We start from the raw sequence: 11,762 nt of genomic DNA, 5'->3' as shown, positions 1-11,762 counted from the left end.
TGGAGTCCCACCACCCAACGTGCAGATTTTCAGGAGAGGCTGTGGGTGGGAGGGACCAGCTCTGACCCATCCTGTGTCCAGCTCCTGGTCCAGGAGGGCACTCTGAGCTGCATCCAAGCTTGCACGTATAGGCAAGAGTGGTTCGCCAGGAGAAACAATCCAAGATGGTCCTGGAATCTGGAGGTGGGGTTCTGGTCATGGAGGGATCAGAGGGAGGAGGAGATTTATCCTCCAGGCAGTGATGGCCTGGGGAGCAAGAAGTGGTAAGAGAGTGGGCAGCTCGTGGGCTACAGTAACAGGAAAGCCCAGGGACTCAGGAGTCAAGGGTCATTGATGGGTGACAATGGCCTGCCTCTTCCCTGGGGGTCTTCCCTCCCAGGATGGCTGTTGGTGTTGGCTATCTTTCACTGAGCAAGAGTTGCTTTACTAAGGACCTAAGTCGCTTTACTAAGTCACTTTACATTAAGAGGATTCACAACCCCATGAGGCAGGTGATCTTTCCTCATTTTCCAGATGAGGAAACCAAGGCCCGGACACTCCAAGCTCCTCTCAGGAAGGATGCATGGCTCTAAGGTCCCCTTGATGCACACATGTCCCTGCTGGAACTACTGGCTGCTCCTCTGGATATGTTATCAAACTCATTAAAAAAATAATAAAACCAGTAAACTCAGTGTTCTTGAAAATGTCATGTTACCCTTTCCAGGAACTGTGACGAATCCAGGTAGGGCCTTAAAACCAGGGCTAGGACCCACCTCAACTGCCAGGCAATGCTGCCCTCCACCCTGACCCCCAGCGACACTTGTGGGTATTAACATGACTTAGTCTCCCCTTGGCCAGGGCAGAGGAGGAAAATCAAGTTTGCAGCCAAATAACCAGCTGGTTGGAGATGCAATAAAGAATATCGTACTTATTCTGTTTTAAAATTATTTCTGGGACACTTGGGTGGCTCAGTGGTTGAGCATCTGCCTTTGGCTCAGGGCATGATCCTGGGGTCCTGGGATCGAGTCCAGCATTGGGTTCCCCCGCAGGGAGCCTGCTTCTCCCTCTGCCTGTGTCTCTGCCTCTCTCTCTGTGTCTCTCATGAATAAATAAATAAAATCTTTAAAAAATAATAAGATTATTTCTTAGTCTTGATACTACATTCACATACATCAGTAATCAAAAGGACATAGGAAAGTATGGAGTGAACGCTCTTGCCTTCCTCCTGCTCCCTCCCTACTCCCTCTCTTCTCATGTGTCTTTCCAGAGTTTCTTCAGAAAGCATCATTTACTGACTTTCCATACTCACTATCAAGGCGGTCTATCACCTACTCAGGAAACCCAATGTGTTTAGTGAACGTTGAATATACTCTTTAACTCAAAAAATTCTCTCTCCGTGGACCAGGACATGGGCTTGGCACTGGCCGCCAGGCCCAGGCTCTGGCCCACCGACAAAAAAAAAAAAAAAAAAAAAAAAATTCTCTCAGCCACCCAAAGGAGTTTTAAAATCTTTTCCAAAGAATCTTTGCTCTGAGGGAAGAACATTAACTTCATACCTTCGTTCATCACACACATTGAAGGGAGATCTAAACTCTTGTTCTTAGAAATGTAATCTATCATCTAGGAAGAGACTGTTTCTTTGGCTTCGAAACACTGCTGTTTTGTCTAACAGCCAGAAAATCCATTAATAAAGCCCAAGGGCTCCCTTGCATTTGGAACTGCCCTTGTCGTAACAAGATCCCCAAATACCCAGTTTTCTTCCCCAAGATAGACTCTCCTGTCACTGGGGTAGTCATTGGGACTGGTCCTATTTGAGCCACTGAAGAGTCACCAGGATAGAGGGAGGCACAAGGGCTCATGAGTCGAGAAATTGGAGATTGCTCTTTCCTATAAAGTGAAATGAGCAGAATCTCTCCTCTCTTCATCTTTACAGGCTTGGCACTCTCTCAGCAAGAGGTAGTAATAAAACATTCTCAAAACAGGGCCAGTTCCTGAGAGTTTATAAACGACACATCAGAGAAGAGTGCATTCCTTCGGGAGGTTCTGGGTTTTTAATGAGTAGCAGGGTGCTCTAAGGAACTTGTAGGGAGTGAGGAACCGCCAATCTTGCCAGCAGCCAAGACTTGGAGGCAGTAGTGACCGGTGGAGCAGATGAAGCACCATCTGCCTCCCTTGTGGGGTAGAAGTTAGGAAGAGCCCAGGAGACCCCGCTGGAAAAATGGAAAGGGAGTCCACCTTGCTTTGTTCAGGGACTCCAATAGGAAAGCTTCTGGCCTTTTAGATTCCTTAACCTCGTAGGCCAGGGGCTGGCAAACTCTGACTTCTGGGCCAATCTGGCCCGCTGCATGTTTTTATCAATAAAGTTTTATTGGAACAGAGCCATATCCATTCACTTATGTATGAAGTAGCTGCAGCAGAGACCCCCGGATGGCCTGCAAAGTCCCAAATATTTGCCATCTGACTCTTTACAGAAAAAGTTTGCTGACCCCTGTTGTAGGCAATAAAAGGGACATCACCTGTAAAGGCAAGATAATGAGGCATTTTCCTGGGCTGTGTGATTGATTACCTGAGGAGCACTGAGAACAGGGGATATGGAGGTGATTTCCCTTCTGCAGACTCCCCAGCTGGACTGTCTGGAGGCATCTCCAGCCCTGGCTTGTGGCTGTGAACTTTACCTGGACGGGGCAGGAGATGGGCATTACGGGGATGGAAGTGGGAGTTAGAAGAGGGGCACCGGGGCTGCCTCAAGGACACCTGGTATCAAGGTTTTGGTGTAAGTAGGTCCTGTGCAATATTTTTATTTGCTAAGTCTGTCAACCCTCATTTAATGAGAGTACATGTTTTGTGGATTGGACACCAAACTTGATTAATTTGTGCTCCCGTTTGTGCTCAGACCTGTTTTGTCTCCAGCAGAAATGCGACAGATAGGGCACCTGGGTGGCTCAGTGGTTGAGCGTCTGCTTTCGGCTCAGGTCATGATCCCCGGGTCCTGAGATCGGGATCCCTGCAGGGAGCCTGCTTCTCCCTCTGCCTGTGTCTCTCCTGTGTCTCTGCCTCTCTCTGTCTCTCTCATGAATGAATGAATGAATGAATGAATAAATAAATAAATAAATAAATAAATTCTAAGAAAGAAAGAAAGAAAGAAAGAAAAAGAAAGAAGAAAGAAAGAAAGAAAGAAAGAGAGAGAGAGAGAGAAAGAAAGAAAGAAAGAAAGAAAGAAAGAAAGAAAGAAAGAAAGAAAGAAAGAAAGAAAGATGATTACAAGTGTGTGGCTTTTAACCCCGGCTACCTAGGGGTTCTCAGAAGATGGGGCTCTTAATGCCAAAGCCTCAGGCCAGGCCAGCCACGGACCATCCCCAAACAGCTCCTCCTCATCCAGCCAGTAACCTCAGTGTCACTCTGAGGGGACTGGTCCTGTCCATAGCCACCTGGGGTGCGGTGGGGCCTCGAAGGGTCTTTACCCCCTGCCTGGCTCAGGAGGAGGCGGCTTCTTCAGCAAAGAGGGGTTTCTGTGCTAGCCCAGCTCTGCTCCAGGAGGGAATTAAGCTGATGGACCGCCCATGGTGGGTCCCCCCACCGTGAAGAGCATCCTATGCTGCTGCCACACCCCAGTCTGATGATACAATACTACATGAGTCCTCCTAACCATCAGGGTGCACATACGGGTTTCTGCTGGAGGTGGAGAAGAGAGGAATAGAGCGAGAGAGGATGGGAAATGGGAGAAGCAAAGAGCCTTGAAGCGTGGGGGGTGGGGGTGGGTAGAAAGCGTGTCCTTGCACCATGGGCAGCCTTGAGAACCCGTCTGAGCTGCGATGCTCTCAAAACACCGATGCGGTGATTTCTGTCCCAGTGAAGATCTCTTGGTTATGTACAAAGCAAAAAATGGAGTCTTTCCTTGATTTATCCAGTGGTTGCATTCCTGGAAAATACGGTGCAAAATTCACCTTACACTCATATGGAGTTAGTTTCTAGGCTCGGATATGCAGGAGTAGGTTTTCATGTACCTGAAGAATGCGTGGGACAAAAGACAATTTTCTGTTGAGAGCCACTGTTCTGTGCCTGCCAGGTCCCTGCCTGTTGTAGCCTGGAGGCCAGGAGTCACCTCTTCCCTCCACCCTAGGGAGCCAATCAAAAACACCTTCTCCAATCTCCAAAGCAGCCCCTAGGGGGCAGTACCGCCCCTGCTGAGAACCAAGATCTACTGGCTCCTAATTCTGGTGCCAGGCCCCGGGCCAGGCTGGGAGCACAAATGAATCAGGTTTGGTGCCCAATCCACAAAACATGTACTCTCATTAAATGAGGGTTGACAGACTTAGCAAATAAAAATATTGCATGGGACACACACCAAAAATTATTGGTTGTCTATTTGAAATTCAAATTCAACTAGATGCCCAGTATTTCATCTGGCAACCATCCTGATGATACAGAGATCATGGGGACATGACGACAGTGCTAGTATAGGGACCAAGGGGACTCAGAGGAGAGAACGGAGGCTGCAGGAACGGAGACTTGGTGACCTTTTCTGGCACTGATGAGGCCTGGGCCTTTTCCTGAGTCCTACATATGTAATTGCTCCGTGAATGCCCACCTAAGCCAAGGGTGCACATTGCTATCCCCGGCTGGCCACTAAGGCCACTGAGATACTTAGAGGTCATGTGACTTCTCCAAACACACATTCAGTAAGGGCAAGGGAGCGGATGCAGACATAGTTCTCCCCATGACCAGCTGTGGGAACCCCTACACCCTGGGGTTGGACGAGGCTGGTGGGGAAAGGCAGGTGTGGAAGGAGTCATGGTGGGAAAACCTACAACTGGACGTGGCCTCCTCACAGGAGAACTGAGTGTCAGAAGCCTGGTTTAGGATTGGGATTTAGGGAGAATGGGCTTAGAAACGGCTGCAGAAGCTACCTGGAGTGTGAGAAGAAAAATGCTTTCAAGTGTCCTTGCACCGAGGAGTACAGATCCTTGGAGGAGAAAAGGATCCAAGGTGTGTACTTGGTCTGAGAGGAGGGGTGCAGGCCTCCCCTTGGGAAGTGCCTCCAGCCCGGCCCTGCACGTTCAGCTTCCGGGCCCTATCACCACCTCCTTACCAACCCCTTCCTCTGCAGGAACGAGGCCAGGACATGCTCTGGAGATGCTGTGGAATGAGCGTGAACGTGAGCACTGTTCAGGAAGCCATGCCCCGGGGTAAGGTTTATCCCCTTCAGGACTTGGGGCTCCTGGGTTTACAGCTGGCTCCTCTCAGATGGGGTGGTCTCCTATCCGTGGGGTTCACGAGGGCAGTCAGTGGAGTCCCCAGTGGCCTGTCTTCAGGACGGGGAGGAGAAGCCCCTGCTAATGCCCGGTCACACAGGCAGAGAGGACAGGGAAGTTGCTGGAATCAGCAGGCCTCATTCTTAGCTTAGGTGTGTTCTTATTTGTACTCGGCTTAACTGCATCGGCCTTCAGTGAAACTCGGATGTCATATATTTGGGGGATGAGTTCACATTTAGTTCTGGAATGTTCTCTCAAATAACAGGAGCAGAGAACGTGTTTGGGGACCCGCTGCGTGGTAACTGCTTCCCCGCGTGAGGGCTGGCGGCTGAGATTGCTGCTGTGAGCAATTGAGTGGGACACTCAGGAGACTGTGTTCTGTCCCTGTGAGAACCCCACAGCCTCAGAGTGGGACAAGGAACTCAGAGGACATTACTCCCAATGCCCAGGGGGGAAGAGTAAGGAAAAAAAATCCAAAAAGGAAAGCCTAAGGGAGCTGGAGCTGCAGCAAAAGCCTCTGTTGGTCTCTTTAGAATGTTCAAGGGAAAAGCCAGCTGGGTTTGCCAAAAGCCTGGGTGTAGACATACAATAGATTTTTTACAAAATAATACCAACCTTTCCCCAACTATAAAAATATTTTTAAAGTATATACTAGGGGCACCTGAATGGATCAGTTGGTTAGCAACCGACTCTTGGTTTCAGCTCAGGTCATGATCTCAGGGTCGTGAGATGGAGTCTTGCATGAGACTCCGTGCTCAGCGCCGAGTCTGCTTGAGATCCTTTCTCCTTCCCTCTGCTCCTCACCTTAATCACATGCTCTCTCTCTCAAATAAATAAATAATAAATAAATAAATAAATAAATAAATAAATAAAATATTTAAAGTATATGCCAACTTTACATTGTGCTTACTAAAGACAATTTAGAAAAAATATAGGAGTAAATCACAGTGATTGAAAATCATGCATTGTCTTGCTACCTAAACTTTTTTTTTAAGTAAAAGGAATAACTTAAACCATTTAATAATTGAAACTTCTAAGGATTGCCAGTTCAGTCAGCCCTCTGTTTATGAGGAGAAAAGAGTCATTTGTCATTAATATATAGGTGACTGGAATAAACAGAGATATAAAGCTGGTTTTAAAAGATTCTTGAGAAAAAAAAAAAGATTCTTGAGAGCACAGAGGCCTTCTCTTCATCTTACTTACCTCTGAATTTCCTTGTTAGGCCCTGGTTTTTCATAGATGGCCTAAAGGTAAACTTTGCTTCAGTTTTTGTTGAAATAGCTAAAAAAGAAGAGGTTGGGGTGCCTGGGTGGCTCAGTCAGTTAAGTGTCTGCCTTTGGCTCAGGTCATGGTCTTGGAGTCCTGGGTTTGAGCCCCACATCTAGCTCTCTGCTCAGCAAGGAGCCTGCTTCTTCAACTCTGTCTCTGCCTCTCCCCCTCACTCGTGCTTTCGTTCTCTCAAATAAATAAATAAAAACTAAAAAAAAAAAAAAGAATAAGGTCTTGCTATATGGATCCTAATACAAACCTAGATATTTCAAAAGTAGACCTAAAGTTGCCCATAACCAGAGTGGAAAGAGTAGGGAAAGAAACAGAAGCTGTCATCTCCCAGCTTGGCCAAATTATAACCAATGGGCAGGACATTTAAACATCTGACCCTCAGTTTCCCCATCAGTGTCTCACCTGAGGATATCCATTAGAACCACCCTACTGAGCTTTTTAAGATACACATGTGCTGTCCTCACCCTGGGGGCCTCCGGCAATTGTGGCATTCGGGGAGACAGACGAATCTTTGGTATTTTTAAAAAGCCTCCCAGGCAGTGATGTGCTGGAATGGCTTATTTATCTTCTTTTCTTTCTTTCTTTCTTTCTTTCTTTCTTTCTTTCTTTCTTTCTTTCTTTCTTTCTTTCTTTCTTTCTTTCTTTCTTCCTTTCCTTCCTTCTTCTTCTTCTTTCTTTCTTTCTTTCTTTCTTTTCTTTCTTTCTTTCTCTCTCTCTTTCTTTCTTTATTTTTTCTTCCTTTCTTTCATTTTTAAAGATTTATTTATTCATGAGAGACACAGACAGAGAGAGGCAGAGACATAGGCAGAGGGAGAAGTAGGCTCCTCACAGGGAATCTGATGTGGGATTCGATCCTGGATCCCAGGATCACAACCTGAGCCAAAGACAGGCACCCAACAGCTCAGCCACCCAGGCATCCCTGGAGTGGCTTATTTCTAACTCGAACCAGTCTTTAAACTTTTGGAAATTTTGTGAGCTTCACTGTTGCACAGTCATTATTAAAAATCAAAATATATCAACTTACAATTAAATAAATTATATTTAAAACAAACGTGATGAATCTTCAAACCCATCACTTCCTCATTGTTTCAGGACATTCTATAGCTGGCCCGTGAACAACATGGGTTTGAACTGTGTGGGTCTACTTATACACGGTTTTTTTTCAATAAATATATTGGAAACTTTTTTGGAGATTTGTGACAATTTAAAAAAAAAGTTGCAGACAAACCACATGGCCTAGAAATACCAAAAAAGAAAAAAAAAGGCAAGAAAAAGTTAAGTGTTATTGTAAGAATACAGTATATAATACAGGTAACACAAAATATGGGTTAGTTGGCTGTTGATGTCATCAGTGAGGCTTCGGTCAACAGTAGGCTTTCCATAGTTAGGTTTTTAGGAGTCAAAAATTATACTCGGCTTTTCTACTGCACAGGGAGGGGTGCCCCTGACCTACCCCATTACCTATGCTCAGTAGTAGTTGAGTGGAAACAGTATAAACCAGCAGCAAGCAACTTTACATCTTCCCAGCTCCCCTTTCGTGAGTCACATTGTAGCTTGACATCAACTACTGTGGGAATATTTACACCGCAGAGATGGGCAGACACTACAAATCAGGGTTATTTCCCCCCTGGAGATCCAGTTGTTCTACACTCCCCAGCCTGACACCATCCCCAGCCTGACATAGGGTTAATTCTGAACCACCACTGACAACAGTGATCCTAGGTTCATTTTTGAAGACTTTGATCTGAAGGTTGATCTGGGTTTAAAGCTTCCCTGGCCTGATATGCTAGCGCCTCCTGGGGGCACTGGCTTTGTGGCTCCCCTGTCTCTCTCTCTGCACGTTTCTTTTAAAAGAGACATGTTTGCTTTGTTCTCTCCAGTGCTGAAGAAGCAGGTGTGTTTGTGCAGGTCTTTTAGGTAGCTTTAAAGTAAATAGGCTTGATAAAATCTTTCCTTTTCTCTTTTCTCCATTCTTCTGTACTTGTATCGATTCAGGTCTTTCCACAGGCACCGAGTATGCTGGCTGTGTTTGTACATTTCTGCAAATAGATAATCCTGGAAGCCTGTTCTATAGAAACAGGCTCTGTGACGATGAACTGGGGCCGAGGGGGTGGCCAGCTACTTCCTCTCCTTTGAGATTCTTGGTGTTTGGAAGATTTTCACTTAAATTCGCTTCCACAACTTGGCCTGGCTCCTTTATGGCCTTATTTGGAATGCATACCAGCTATTGTAGGGGAAACAATAAGGGAGAGAAATCAATTCACTCTTTGGCCTTTTATGGAAAGTTCAAACTTGCCTTGGGTTGGGCACTCTCCTTTTCAGCCTCAGATATATATTTTTTGGCACATAGGGAATGAGGCTGACGTGAATGGATGGTGTGTCAAGTGCTGAGAACCTAATGGGTGCGAAGGGTGGGCCCTGCAGGGCTCTGTCTGGGGCGCCCGATACATGGCACCCTCTTCCCTCCCCTCCCCTGAATCAATTCAGAACTGAAATGAGGGAGGGAGGCGTCCCTCATCAGGGGCCTCCTTTATAACTGATATAAAGATCACCTTTATAACTGATAAAGTCTATGTTGAAAGATGTGGCTTATATCTGTAGGCAAATAAACTCCCTAATTCTGAAGATTAAATTTAGGCGAGTGTATGTGGTGGATGTGGGCATGCCTCCCCACCTCCCCAGAGAGCCCTCCTGGAGGTACAGCTCACTCCTAATAGTAAACTAAGAAGCTGGGGCCTCTCACTGCTCATGTCTGGCTTCTTCTTTCCAATGTACCAATCAAGAAGGAGGAAGTGATGGACAGAGGGAGCCAGTGTTGTGTTAATGTTCCCCTCTCCGGGAGCCAGGATTTGTGTTAATGCACTCCCTCATCCTGAGGGGCCTGGCCTGGCCAACAGATACTGCTAGCACATGCCCTTGCCCGTAGTGGCTCTGGAAAATTCCTTTATTTGAAAGCTGAGCCCTGCTTGTATTAGGCCAGATTTATAGAATGGAAAAAGGAGACCCATGGTCATTTCAGAGTGCTGTGGGGAGGAAAAGGGGATACAGTAAAGTTGGCTATATCTACAAAGTCAAAAATTCTTTATCCAAAATTATTGTACGGAGTTGAGTAATATCTCTGCAAAATTCATGACTACCTGTAACCTTGGAATGTGGCCTGATTTAGAAATAGGGTCCTTGTACATGTGATCAAGTTAAGAGAAGATCATCTTTGGGGCTCCTGGCTGGCTCAGTTGGTTGACCATCTGATTTTTTATCTCAGCTCAGGTCTTGATCTCAGTGTCATAAGTTCAAGCACCATGTTGGAGTCTACTTAAAATAGAAAAAAAATATATCAACCTGGATTAGGGTGGGTCTTAAATCCAATATGACAGGTGTATTATGAGAGAAGGAACACAGAGACACACAGACACAGACACAGGGAGAATGCCACGTGAGTATGAAGGCAGAGACCGGAACACTGTCATCAATGCCAAGCAATGCCAAGGATTGCTGGCAAACAGCAGGAACCAGAAGAGGCAAGCAAGGATTCTCAGCTTGAGCCTTCTGAGAGGCAAGGTCCAGCATGTGGCCACCTAGTTGGCCCCTCCAGGCAAGGGATGGTACAGTCTCTGTGGTGGCATGAAGATGAAGGAACGTAAAACCCAGGGGTGTTGTTGGATACGGAGTGGTGGCATGGGGTGGGTTGTCCTATGGCCTAATGTCTAGTGAAGCTTGCAGCCTTTCCAGTCTGTCAACCACAATTTGTCTGCAGAAACAGCTAGGTTGCACCTGGGTTGCTGTGATGAGTTCCCAGGCATGCCTCACAGGTTATTCAGGACCTTTGGGGTGGCTTTCCCTGAGTTCCACGTGTGATCAGAAGGGCTCTCCCCCTCCCTCCAGCCCAGCATCTCGCACTCTCCTCCCAGGCTTTGCAGGAGGGAAACTTTGCTGAGATTCCATTAGCTCCTCCACAGCACAGAAGGGCTGGGAAGGGGCTGTGGAGGGTGGTCCCATGTGGACCAAGCAGGTTTGGAGATCACTGGACAGTTGTCACAGGATGCCCTTGTATCCTTCCAGATGCTGCTGGGTATCTGACTGTTCATTCAAGGCCTTGGCCAGGTACTCTCCTGTCATCCTTGACATTAAGGATTGCTGGGGGTCGGAGACCTGAGCTGCAGGTCTTGCTATGTCATTACCAAGTTTAATTTTCCAGGTGATGGAATGTTCTGGAAAGAGAAGCTTCCATTTCTAGAGATTTAAGACCCTTTCCCTGCAACTGGTTTGTTGTAGGTAGAAGCTGTGTCAAGTTCCTGGTCTGAGGCAAAGCAGTGTCTATTGGGTCAACAGTGGGACACGCTGGTGGGCTGATGAGTTGCTTCACGGAAGCCAGACCTCGTGTGGACACAAGGAAGAGATTAGCAGACTGAATTTGACCTTGGACATTTGCCTTCTCAGCCCTCAGTGCTGGCCTGACTCTCAGCTCAGCTCTCTCCTTTCTTCTCTGGGGAGTCAGTGCCTACCCTTGGCATCTGTTTTCCCTCCTACCTCCTGACCACTGAGATAGGAGCCATTTATCAATTCCCCTCCACAGAGTGTCCGATTCTATTGCTAAAATATTACCATTCTCAGCTGAATAGATTTCCTTGGCAGGTTCTGGCCTCTTTTGGTTAAAGGGGGAAAGTCGCATTTTTCTACCTAATCCTGTTGTGAAATGTTCCCCTTCGTTCGACATGTTCATTCAGATAACACCTCTCGGCCTTCCCATTTCTCACTCCTAATCTTTTATTTCTCTTTTCCAAGATTTATAACTTACATATGCATCTGTCTCTCTCTTTAAATTTATTGCAGTGCCTCCTTCTCTTTCCTATCACACCTTTGCATCTGCCCCACCTGCTCGTCATGAGTCCTTGGTGGAGCTCAGAGGCACTGGTGCGTGCTCTGCTATACCCTCCTCTCCTTGGCCCTGTACAATCCATCATTCGATCAAAATGCACCACCTTCTAAAATGTCTTCAATCTGGGATGCCTGGGTGGCTCAGCGGTTTAGCGCCTGCCTTTGGCCTGGGGTGTGATCCTGGAGTCCCAGGATCGAGTCTCATATCGGGCTCCCTGCATGGACCCTGCTTCTCCCTCAGCCTGTGTCTCTCCCTCTCTCTCTGTGTCTCTCATGAATAAATAAATAAAATCTTTAAAAAAAATAAAATGTCTTCAATCTGCTCAAAGACGATGTGCATTTTCATTTTCACAACTTCTGGAATGGATTGAAAAC

At 46.7% G+C, this 11,762-nt stretch overlaps 1 long non-coding RNA gene across 1 annotated transcript; it reads left to right on the top strand.

The window, feature by feature from the left end:
* The first annotated feature begins 4,472 nt into the window (after positions 1 to 4,472).
* LOC119867021 lies at positions 4,473 to 11,528 on the top strand. The gene is made up of 3 exons (XR_005382007.1): positions 4,473 to 4,965; positions 5,087 to 5,165; positions 10,785 to 11,528. It is a non-coding gene; the product is annotated as an uncharacterized LOC119867021 (long non-coding RNA).
* Positions 11,529 to 11,762: the final 234 nt, after the last annotated feature.

The sequence above is a fragment of the Canis lupus genome, chromosome 31 (genome assembly GCF_011100685.1).
Source record: "Canis lupus familiaris isolate Mischka breed German Shepherd chromosome 31, alternate assembly UU_Cfam_GSD_1.0, whole genome shotgun sequence".
In the NCBI taxonomy this organism is placed as follows: Eukaryota; Metazoa; Chordata; class Mammalia; order Carnivora; family Canidae; genus Canis; species Canis lupus.
The sequence above is the reverse complement of the archived record's forward strand: the minus strand, read 5'-3'. Positions and strand labels throughout refer to the sequence as shown.